The sequence below is a fragment of the Panthera uncia genome (genome assembly GCF_023721935.1).
Source record: "Panthera uncia isolate 11264 chromosome D3 unlocalized genomic scaffold, Puncia_PCG_1.0 HiC_scaffold_9, whole genome shotgun sequence".
NCBI classification, from domain to species: Eukaryota; Metazoa; Chordata; class Mammalia; order Carnivora; family Felidae; genus Panthera; species Panthera uncia.
The window spans coordinates 365626-374834 of NW_026057587.1; the positions used below are offsets into that span (position 1 = coordinate 365626).

General features: G+C 52.5%; 1 protein-coding gene and 1 non-coding gene across 2 annotated transcripts in view; both read right to left on the reverse strand.

The window, feature by feature from the left end:
• Positions 1 to 9209, reverse strand: part of SCARB1 (scavenger receptor class B member 1) — a 500386-nt gene that overhangs the window by 93474 nt on the left and 397703 nt on the right. The gene's annotated exons all lie outside the window — the stretch shown is intronic.
• Positions 7503 to 7574, reverse strand: TRNAA-UGC (transfer RNA alanine (anticodon UGC)). Its single transcript has one exon. It is a non-coding gene; the product is annotated as a tRNA-Ala (tRNA).

The following is a 9209-nucleotide window of genomic DNA, read 5'->3' on the forward strand; positions in this document are numbered from 1 at the left end:
GTCAAGGTCTTCACGAAGATCTGCATGGTCTGTCACCAAAAACAAAACAAAACAAAACAAAACAAAACGAATACAAAAAACCCAAGATTGTAATAAACAACTCACATGTGAACACATCTCTAGCGTTAAAAGTTATAGGTCATCTTATGAGGGCCCAGTGACTAAAATAAACCTTGCCGGAGAAAAGAAACCCAACCAGGGGGATGTGGCTGACTCAAACCCTTAAGCACCGCCTCTTGGTTTCAGCTCAAGTCATGAACTCAGGGTTTCATGAGATTGAGCCCCAGCACTGAGCCAGCTTGGGATGCTCTCGCTCTCCCTCTCTCGGTCCCTCCCGACATGCTCTGGCTCCAGATAGACAAATAACCATAAAAACAAACGAAACGGAACGAAAAAAGCTCAACAGCCCCGTTTCAGGCCCTGAGAGAGAGGATCCCAGCCAAGTGAAGGTGCTGTCTCACTTCTCTTCCTCTCCCCCTTCCCCCCGACCGATGTCTGTCCCCTGACGATTCTGCAGGGTCTCCCCCAGGCCCAAACCTTGTGTCCCGTGAGTGACAAAAGCGAGCCACACAAACGGCAGTGGGCGGCCCCACCCTGGATTGTGAGCCCACGCGGGGGTGACATCACGTGACCGACGGAGCGGGCGCGGGGCCGCGCAGGGTGGCACCATCCCCGTAGCTTCCCCTCACTGCGACCAGAAACCCAGTCTCGTGCCAGCGCGGCCGCCAGACATTAGACGCCCCCCCCCCCCCCCCCCCCCCCCCCCCCCCCCCGGCCCCCCCGGCCCCCCACAATATACCCCCCCCCCCCCCAACCGCCCCCCGCCGCGCACGGAGCCCCAGCAAAGAGCCGTTAAAGCCTCACGGGCCCGTCGCGCTCTCTTCCGCTCCCAACCCCCTCCCCGCGTCTTCTCCCTCCAACCTCACAGCCCCGCTTATCCCACCCAGGCAGCGGGCACGGCCGCCATTTTGCTTCGTCCCTGCCCCTCAGAACCGCCCTGCTCGCCGGCCGCGTCGACTAAGACGCGGCTGCCGCTCCGCCGCCGGCGCGCCGCACGACTACAAGCCCCCCGGGCCGGGGTAGCGGCCCGCTCCTCACCAAGCGGCTGTGGCGACGACTCACACCGAAGAGCAGCAACGGAACGCCCGGCCTCCACGGAACTGCCTACGCCACACCCGGCACCTCCTTATATAGCACTCGGTGGAACAGCTCCGCTGGATCCCTCCGCAGAAACGCCGAGAACGGACTACTTTTCTCCGCTCTTCCTACCCCGCCCCGGACAGAAAAAGCAGTACCCCAGAGCATCGAAGGGCCCCCTCCTGTAGTGGTTTCCCGTGGAGACCGGGCGGCAGCTGAGAATCTGAGGAGGAGGGGGCCGCTGTGCTCGGCGCCCTCGCGGAGGGATCAGCGCGACTGTTGAGTGCGGCGTCCGCGGACGTGGCCGGCGCTCGACCTACGGGGCGGGGCCGCGGGAGGTGTGAAAACCCGGCGCGGATTCTCCCGGGCGCCCGGAGCGGGCTCGGCCCCGACGCCCCCGTCCCCGTCCCCTCAGCCCCAACGGCCCCCGCCGCTGCCGAGACCCGCCCTGACGCAGGGGGCTCAGGCCTCACGCGCCCCTCCCCCTCCGCGGACAGAGGGGTTTTCGTGAGGGGCCACGTTGAGGATCGCGGCGTGTTCGCGTGTCACCAGAACCCCCGTGCCCCTCCCCCACCCACCCCACCCCCGCCGGGGCAGCCGCCCATCCCCCGCGCGGGCGCGTTGACAGGACGGATGACTCGACAGATCGGGCGCGGGGGGCACCTACGCGGGCGGAGGCGGGGCCGCCCTTGCTTCCCCTCCCCCCCCCCCCACCTGGGGTCGTCGGGGAAGCGCCGCTGGCCCCTCACGCTTCGTGAACCTACGTGAGGTGCCTCCGGACACCGAAAGAACTTTCTAGATTGTTCTTGAGCCGTCCTGTTGCATGGGCACGGCCTTGGGTTTGAGAAGATTGTACTTAGATACCGACAGGAAGGCCTCAGGTTTTCATGCTTGTTGATGATACTCAGTGGAGCAGGAAGTGGAACCTACTGAAGCCTGAAGTTTCAAAAACACCGACCGAGTTTCTGTATAGTGGGGGGGGGGGGGGGCGCAATTTGATATCCCAAACATGAAATTTCATTGTACGCTAAATTCCATTTGGATAAAAGAGAACAAGATTACCAGCCAGATATTTTTATTTTTACTATCCTCCATTTTGTGATTTCTGTGAGTCCTTTCTTAGCATATTTTTATTTATTTTATTTTATTTTATTTTGAGAGTGCTCGCTCACTTGAGGGGGAGAAGGGCAGAGAGGCTGCCGGCTCAGCACAGAGCCAGACACGGGGCTCAATCCCAGGACTCTGGGACCATGACCTGCGCCAAAGTCAAGAGTCCTCAACTTAAGGACTCAGGCTTAACAGACTGAGCCCACCCGGGTGCCCCCAACATATTTTTTAAAGCGTTTGTAAAATGCGCGAACATGTTGAAAAAAGAGATTTTCAGAAGTTTACGGTGAAAAGTCTCTCTCAGAAACACTCAGTTCCCCAGTCACTGTCCCTTCTGGACTCTTCCAGAAGTATTTCCACCATGTGGAGGGGGAGAGGGTGTTTTAATGTCTAACCTCAAAGCCTTAAAAAAAAAAAAAAAAAAAAAAGGAAAAGATTCCTAAAAAACGTTCTGCCATTAAGAAAAGACTCACTCTTGTTTTAAATTATGATCATTGTATTGTTTTAAGCCACTTAGAATGAGAAAACGAAACTGCTCTGTATTTTCTTTGATAACCCGTGTAGGTAGGTGTTTATGAAAAAGGTCTGATGAGAGTTCAGAATTGACTTTGTAATTTTCAACATTTTTCAGAGAGAATGAATTTATGACTGGGAAATTAAAATGAGTATTAAGAGCAAAATGTCATGTCTCCGGTTAGGAGACGCCAGTAACTTCCTAATCCAGATGTTTGTGAAGGTTATTCGTGCAAAGAGGTTTCACAGGAACAAAACACGGAGGCCCTTTGTAGGGTTGTTTCTCCCCAATTTTCGGGGAACCAAAAAGCTGAGGTTCTTTCCGAGGGGATCAGGCTTAGCTTCAAACCACACCCGGTTCACCGTTGGCCGTGGCTTTTGCTGGAAGCCTCGTGATTCGTGTTGTTTAAGGGCTGAGTCACGAGCTTTGTGACATAGCTTTTTCCAGAGTCCAAAAGGTACAGAGAAAAACAGGCCTGGTTTCAGGGGCAGGGAAGGGAGAGGAGGACGAAGAGGAGGACAGGAGGAAGAGGAGAAGCTGGGAGGGGGGGAATGGGGTCCAGGGTTATCTCCAAAGAGAAAACAACATTCTTGGGAGCTGACAACACTGATGTCTCTAGCAGAAAAACAATTCTCTGCAACACCCCTGCTGCATTCCTTCAGTCCAGCAGAGGGTATAGAAGTAAACGTCCAAGGGCACGGAGGTGACAGGGAGAGGGAGAGAAAAGGAGAGGGGATGGCTGGTGTTTCCCCAGAGCGGGGATTCTCAAGCACCAGTGATCTGACCCCTCCGAGGACACGTGGCAACGTCTGGAGGCAATTTTTGGCTGTCACAACTGTGGTGTGAGCGGGGAGGAAGAGTTCCTGCTACTGGCGTGTGGTCATCGAGGTCGGGACGCTGCGGCACATCCCCCCCCCCCCCCACGCGATTACCCAGCCCCGAAGGTCAGCGACACCAAGGAGGTTGAGAGACCCTGCCCTACGGAGGACTGTTGTCCTCTTTACAACTGGCTGTTCTATTTGCTGAGACAGCCTCCCCAAACCTAAATGTCCCACTTGGACTCAGGCTTCGGGTATCAAGTCACGTTCCTGAAACCCCAAATCCCCTGACCTAGAATGTAATGTGCTGGAAGGTGCGAGATGCAGGGTGAGTCACCGGATCCATTTTCAGTTCCTTTCGCCCACAGATCCGTCCTTTGCAAACGCCCCAGAAGAGATGGCTTCGGAGGTGGAACCAATGGAAGAGTGACAGAGGCCCAGCTACACGGCGGGATTGGCGCGCGGACGCGAGCACGTGACGAGCTCACAAAGGGCCTGGGGTGTTGGGCTGCTGGGGGCGGGGTGGGCGGTGCTGGTGGGACTGGTGCCCGTCTGTCTGCCTGCCTTTCCTCCTTTCCCCAAAGGATTTGGTTCCCCTGAAGGTCATAACCGTGTTTGGGACTTGACTCAGCATCATGAGAAAGAAAATCCAAGAGTACAGCGATCAGCAAACATTTCCCCCAAGAGAGAGGATGAGATCAAGGGCTGGCTGGGAACTGTTTGCCTTGCTTTGTCATTGTCATGTCATAGGTAACCATAAAAGGTAATAATCAAAGGCGTCTGCAGTTGGGGGGGGGGGCGGGGGGGAGAAGCCCAAGGGACTCTTCATTTTCCTGTTTACTTGCGTGCATTTGCCTCGTGTGGCCTCGTGTGGCCGAACTCAGACCGCCCCGGTTTAAAAATAACCAGTTTCATGCCCTACCTCTGGGACAATCAGACTTTAAAAAGTTCCAGTCCTCAAATATGCCTGCTTTAGGAAGGTTAAGAAGTTAGCCTGTTGAAGATTTGGTTTGTTTTTAATTCGTGGCAGTTGTGGCGACATACACACGTAACGAAATGTACCAGCTTAAACCATTTTATTTTATTTTTTAACGTTTATTTATTTTTGAGACAGAGAGAGATGTAGCATGAACAGGGGAGGGGCAGAGAGAGAGGGGGACACAGAATCCGAAACAGGCTCCAGGCTCTGAGCAGTCAGCACAGAGCCCGACGCGGGGCTTGAACTCAAGGGCCGCGAGATCATGACCTGAGCCGAAGTTGGATGCCTAACCGACCGAGCCACCCAGGCGCCCCGTATCTTAAACTATTTTAAAGTGTACCCTTCAGTAGCGTTCACGGATGCGGGAAACAAAGGCAAAGGAAAAAATTAAATTTCCTGACAACTTACCAGCCTATTGAAAAGCCCTTGAAACAGAGGGACCTTCCTCTAGGAGCTCAGCTCCCTTCTTTGCTAAGGGCAAAAGGCAATCTTAATCCTGAAAATCTAGTTTAACATATAAAAATGCCTTTGGGGGCGCCTGGGTGGCTCCGTCGGTTAAGTGTCTGACTCTCGGTTTTGGCTCAGGTCATGATCTCACCGTTCCAGGAGTTTTGAGCCCTGCGTTGGGCTCTTCACTGGCAGCACAGAGCTTGTTTGGGATTCTCTCTCTCTCTCCTTCTCTCTCTGCCCCTCCTTTACTCACACTGTCTCTCTCCCTCTCATAAATAAATTTTAAAACTTAATAACATAAAACTGTTTACAAATTCCTTTGGAAACTTCCTTTGTGTCTATCCCACCCCCAAAGATCTATGTTAGCAATGACTCCAAACTCACAGCCCACAGATGTACATCTGAAGGGGCTCATGACTGAGGTTTTACTAGACGGTAGTAAGGTAGTAAATGACCTTTTCCTAACCGTGGGAAATCTTGTTTCCAAAATACCTTGGAGGCTTGTGCTGTCCCTAACCCCCTCCCGACTTGAAAGTATATCATCGGCCCCCCTTTTAGACCCTAACACGTCCTGTCCCTGTGCTTTAATAAAACCACCTTTTTGCACCAAAGACGTCTCAAGAATTCTTTCTTGGCCGTTGGCTCCAAAGGCCAACATTTTCTACATCGTGAGGTACACGGGGCGGGGGGGGGGGGGGGATATAATTTTCCCTTTACCCTCCTGAGGTCTTAGCTGAGACCTCTGTGATGAAAGACATTAACCAGAGAGAAAAGTCCCCAGCAGTTTATTAACATGTAGGTCACACATATGCTATGCATGGGAGATCCCCCAGGACAACATGAATTACGAAGTCAGAGGTGGTTTTAGAATTTAGGCCTAAACACCATCTGAAGAGGGAAAGAGGAGGGGGGTATAGGCCCCTCGGGGGGCCATTCAGTGGTTTTTAGGAAGGACCATAGAGTAGATGGGAGGTAGGACAGTGTGTGACCGTGTGCCAGTCTGCCCCGGTTGGTGAACCTCCGGAGGGGGGATCTTGGACCAGTGGGCCCCTTGGGAAGGTCTGTATTTAGGCACATAAGGAGGGGTTCAGAGACAGCCTCTCCCGGCCTATGCTGATCTTCAAGTGCCTTCAGCTCAAAATAATCTCAGATGGCATGTTCTGGTGCTCGTCAACGTTCACACTGCCATGCAGCCGTCCCCACCAGAATTCTTCCATCTCGCAAAACGGGTCCTCTGCCCCCATTTACAGAACTCCCATATCCGCCTTCCGCCGGCGCCTGGTACCCACCATTCCGCTTTCTGCCTCTCTGAACTTGACTGCTCCAGCCATGTCCTACGATGGGCTTTGTCGTTTTAAGTGCACGGTAAAATGCAAGAGTTGACAAAGGCAGAGTTTTCAAAGACTCACAACCGCTTTTCTAGGAAGCTACATTCCCCAGCAAGCCTGAGGGTATGTTTCGCCTTGTCAGTGTGCTATCGGAAATGGTTAATGATAAGATAGAAAGTACACCAGAAGCATATAATTAGCTTCGTGTTAGGCCTGATGCCTTTAGAAATCACCTCGACATTCTGTTCCCTTAACGCCCGGTTGACGTTTGAGGAGAAATCACCTTCACAGCAGCTCATTTAGACACAGGAGCTGTCACCAAAACTCCACCGCCCAACCGGTGAGTCACTTCACAGATTTCAATGTCATCTCAAAAGTGAAGGCTTTGCAAAGAGTCACGTCCCTCCAGATCTGAGATGAGATGCTTTTATGATTTAATAGATGAGGTCAAGTCACGCGAGAGACAGGATTTGCCGGGTGAGGAATTCATTCTTACTGCAGAGAAAGAATTGAACCCACAGAAGGCAATAAATACAATCCCTTCTTTCTATAAAATGCATCTTTGATCTTTAATGATAAAATACAGATCGTGTATAAATATAAACATGAACCGTATGTGCATCAGTGTCATTCATTCATTCATTCATTTGTTCATTCGTTCGTTCGTGACCTGTTGCTGATGAAGCAGGAGGCAAAATCCTGCCTGCCAGGAATGCTCGTTTCCCTTCGGGTCACTCCCAAACTGGTTGGTTACTGACAGCACAAATAAAGGGCAAGGGCCAGCAGTCAGACCTTTGAATGGCTTCCACACTTGCCCTCTGATGGCGGGGCATCAGTCGCCAGTCCTTGGGGACTTCTGCTGCAGTCACGGTGCCACGAAAAGGACCGTGGCCTCCCCCGTTGCTCCTTCTCGGGCTGTTTCAGTCATCGGGTGATGTTTTTGCCTTTACGTTTTTCTGCCAGCAGCTGCCCTCAGCCTCTTGCAACAAAAGCGCATCGGGAGTTTTACAGGTTTCAGAGAGGGGGGGGGGTCCTGCCTCTTGTGAAAATCCCACCTGCAAGTAGTGACCAGAGGAGTCGTAATCACATACATGGCACTTTAATGATGAAGAAGGGGGAGACTGGGAAGAAAAACAGTGGAGATGCCAGGGATCAAACCCGGGGCCTCCTGGAGATGCAGGGGATCGAACCCGGGGCCTCGTACATGCAAAGCACGCGCTCTACCACTGAGCTACATCCCCCTCCCTCTTTGCCTGGCTTCCCGAAATTCTCTGCTGTATGCTATTCTTGAGGTTGCTATTTTTCTAATTTAAAGTTTTGTCTCATTAAATGTGTGTTGGGGGTTGGCATAAACAAACCAAAAATAAATCTCCCCAAACAGGCCCGTTCTACATAGCCTTGCGATTGAAGTGCTCGCTGATATCGGAACCCAGGAACCAAGGGAAAGAGATCTAGTTTTGAATGTTGCTCATCACAGGGGAAAAAAAAAAAAAAAGGAAGGAAAATGAGTTTATTTCCAATAAATAAGGGCATTGCCTTGATTGAACCTCTACCCAGCAATGTCTGGTTCTCTGTCCTTTAAAACCATTCCAGGGTAAAACAGGCGATGGGAATTAAGAGTACACTTATCATAACGAGCACTGAGTAACGCAAAGAATTGTTGAATCACTATATTGTACACCTGAAACTAAGATAACACTGTATGTTAGCTCTACTGGCATTAAAATTAAAGACGTAATACAAAAATATTCCAACCTTCAGGAACTGAGGTTTGCAGACCTTCCCCGCCCCCCACACCCCCACATTCCCAGAGCACTCTTCTGAATATAAAAAGAAGCAAATTAAAAAGAAATAGGTCCAGCTCCAGAATCAGGGCTCTGAGGGAGGAATCACTTTGCAAAAGCCCACCGAAAAGAACCATTTCTCACCGTCGGCACCCGTCTCTTCCAGAGTGCAGAGTGCTTATGAAGCTGCCCCAGGGAGGCAATACGAGATGTCTTCCAGCCATCAAGGGGTCGCTCTGCGGTGGAGGAATGGTTGAGGGCAGGGAGAGGGCAGAAAGTTGACTCTTTACCTCTTTCCACCAGCGCTTGAGATTTCCTGGCAGGAAACAGGCACTTACTCTGATGGGGAGAACACACCCCCAGTTGCCCTGCCTTCCAGTCAGCTCCCTTCCAACCCGCCTGAAACCTTCACAGGTAAAGGGCTACCTGAGCTGGTGCCCAGGACACCTGCCGGGCAGTTGTGATTCATATCCCCACCTGTCTGGAGCTCATTCATAAAATGGAGATCTGAGTACTACCTCCTCCCCAGGGCGGGTGTGGCCATTGAGCGATTAGAACAGCGCCTGGTACAAGGGCCGGCCGAGCCTGGGTTCTCAGGATGGCAAATGCAGTTATTATTATATGAGCTCTGGCAAAGACAGACAGACCTTGGCCCAGCATGGACGGATGGCACTGTTCGCGGTGTTATTTTGCACGACGTTTGGGAATGAGCTGGGTTCGGTTTAGCAGGCGCCCCTGCTTGCCCTCTTGCCAGACTGCTCTGCTCGAAACAAGCCCGATTATGTTGCCTCTCTGCACAAAACCCTAGAATGGAATCCAACCTCCTTAGGTTCGCCTGTGACCTTATCCCTTCCTCCTCTCCCCCTCCTACATGCACACTTGCCTCCTTGCTGTGCTGCAGGCACGCTGCCCTCCTTTGCACCTCAGGGCCTTTGCACCTGCCCTTCCCTCTGCCTGCAAGGGTGCTCCCCAGATCTTCTGGTGAGTGGCTCCTTCTCCTTGTCCAGGTCCTCGGAGGGGCCTTCCTGGCTGCCTCACTATTGGGGCCTGCGAATCCCACACACTCCCTGGCATGCCCTCCCCCCCCCCCCC